This window comes from Nanorana parkeri, unplaced genomic scaffold (genome assembly GCF_000935625.1).
Source record: "Nanorana parkeri isolate BGI_ZX_2015 unplaced genomic scaffold, ASM93562v1 scaffold922, whole genome shotgun sequence".
NCBI classification, from domain to species: Eukaryota; Metazoa; Chordata; class Amphibia; order Anura; family Dicroglossidae; genus Nanorana; species Nanorana parkeri.
The window spans coordinates 88,659-91,603 of record NW_017307190.1 but is presented as its reverse complement, the minus strand read 5'-3'; positions in this window follow the sequence as shown (position 1 = coordinate 91,603).

The window sequence follows — 2,945 nt, the reverse complement described above, 5'->3', positions numbered from 1 at the left end:
AATGCCCGAAAGAGGAAATCCCATGATTTTCAATGGCCCTTGTTCATACCCGAGCAAAACAGCAAACACCCCGAAAAGGTACAGGAGCTTCTTTGGGCAGTTAGGAGCACGTTTCTGCCCTATAGACTTTAATGGAAACTCCCGAATATGCACGGCAGATGTATGTTGCACATTTTCGTGTGTTTCTATGCATGTTCATCCATTGCCTGCAATGTTTCATAAGCTTCCTGTCAAAACGCACATCTTCATGTATGCGTGTACAAGCCTGCATCAAAATGTGCAAACCGTGCAAAAAACCACATGCTGAACACGCGCACAAACAATGCTACCTAGGTGTGAACTCTGCCTAAGCCACATTTCCAATTAGTCATTTTAGATTGGCAGCCTGATAAGATCCAACTGAAGGAGCTCACATGGCAGGGTGACCACACGACTAATTGAGAGGGGGACCTCGGTATCATTCTGCAACAGGAAGTGCTGTTAGTGGCAGGATTACCCAGCAAGAAATCCTCCAGACAGAAAAATATAACTACTTCCGCTGCAGATACCACACCCATTCCAAGAATAAATCACAGTTGCTTTGCTAATTTACAGCAAGCTTAAGTCCAGAGGGTGTCAGGCCATGTGAGGGCTTGTGAAACATCTGAGCAACATACATTGGTCACATACAAACAAGTGCATATACCCAACATTGTGCTACGGCACAAGCTTTCTGCAGGGGTTCAGGTGTGTAAAGTCAATGGAAACAAGTTATTACATGCAAGCCAATATCCTTAAAAAAACCATGGTGGAACTAATGCAATGCAACATATAAATTCATTTACTGTCATAATACCAAAATCTGTGCTGCAGGCAGTAACCATGTTTAATCATACTGCAAGAAATATGACAACGGCTCTATATACCATAAACAACTCAAAATGTAAAGGAGAGGAAGGCATTTGAAAGAAATCTGTATGCTTTTAACCTAAATATTGACAACTATATAAGTGGTGCAGTAAAATGAATGTTGCGTTTGCACATAGCTTGTAGTTGCATTGCTTGCCATCATGCTACAAATTTAAAAGGGTAATTCTACTTTCCCAGGTGAATTTGGGAAAATGGAATTACCCCCTCTATACTAACCTTTGGGCGAACGCTCCTTCCCCTCTGCTGGTACCAGTTTACTATCCGTAGCCCTGTACTGCTGTGTAGCGCAGCCCTGCACTCTGGATTTTAAATTTCACTCGCAAATGGGCGAGCTCTCATTGGTCGGCGCAGTCACCTCACTTTAAGGTCATTGCAAAAGACAAGGGTCACTCTTTGTGTCTGGAGGAAAGAAGGTTTAGCCTCCACAAACAAAAAGGCTTTGTCACAGTGAGAGCTGTGGCAATGTGGAATAGACTACCGTAGGACCTAATTGTAGCCAGCTCAAGTGGTTCTTAATGGAGTGCATTCCTAAATGCACAAAATATAAACGGGCTTTTAACATTGATAAGTAAAACACCAAAGTCTGTTGCTCGAGGAAATATCCAATTGCCTTAGGGGATCAGCAGGATTTTTATTTCTCTGTTGGAGCAAATTGGACCGTGCTTTGTAAGAATTTGGCTGCATCAAATGTGGGTATGTATAGGGCTTTGTACATAGAGGCTTTTTAATGTTTTTGTTTGTTAAACTTGATGGAATTTTGCCTTTTTTCCCCCCAACATGACTATGTGACCTAAATTCAAGGAGAGTGAAGTATAGAACAGAACATTTTGCAATCCTTTATATATAAAAATTATATAACTTCCTTTTCTAACCCAACATCTGCAATTAGTAGATGCCATTGCCCAGATGCTTAGTGCTGGTGTTTAATGTCTACAGAGGTAGGTATTAGAAATGGATACATGCACCAAACTCAAAAAGGAGTACAGCTGCTGTTCCCTTTGAGTCAGACCCCATCTCCAGCTTGACACACACGCTTGACAACATCTATTGGGTCAGCTCCAAGACGATAGAATTGATATCATGAATACATGGTCCTTGTTGGTTTCATATTGATTTTTTTTCTTGTCTTGTTAAGGGACACAGGATGTCTTTCACCTTCACTTTATACTGCCACCTACAGGAGGGAGGATTAGACACTGGAAAAGAAAAAACAAACCTATTTTTGCTAGCAGATTTTTTTTTGTCAAGAATTTTAGCCCAGAAGTGATCTTCGGCCACAGAGTTCCACATAAGGCATTTTACAGACTCTTCTGATAACAAGTTAGCCACAAAGCACTTTCCAGGTCCAGGACTGAGTGCTCATGTCATTCACTGGGTGATTGTCACCCAATACACACTCTTTCCGTCATACAGAGTTTAGGAAGCACTGCCCCGCTGCTGCTCCTGCTTCCAAAGAACCACATGGAACTCCAATCTTCATTCAGTTTCTGCTGCCTACCTACAGTGACTCTGGATGATTAGCCTGTTGCTTCCAATTCCAGTCTTAATTCCTAAGGCTGCAAAGACCTTCCATTACACTCGCTGTTCCAACTCTCTTTCTCTACCAAAATGGAAACAACCCGACAAGCTGTTTACTCCTTCCAAATACTGGCCCCTGCACTTTGCCCTGTTGTGCTCTTGTGGTATTCCCATTGTGGGATACTTAGAAGACAACATTACTTTTGTTTAGTAAACATTATAGCACTTCAAATGGATTCTGACCCTTCAAAAATCATCACTGGAAAAGACTCATCATGTGGAGTATCTGGGTCTTGTCCTGGACCAACTCAGACCAGGGTGTTCCTTCCAGTTCAGGAGTATTCTGACAGTAGTCCCTTCAAGGCATTCCTACTTGCACAGTTTTACTCCAGAGGAGTAGATCAAATCCTGTCCATGGCAGAATGTAATGCTTCAGCCCCACCCACTCTTTACATCCCAGACATTTGGCAGGCAGGCTTCCATAGCCAGCAGCACCTGCTTGCGGGGGTGTTCCAATA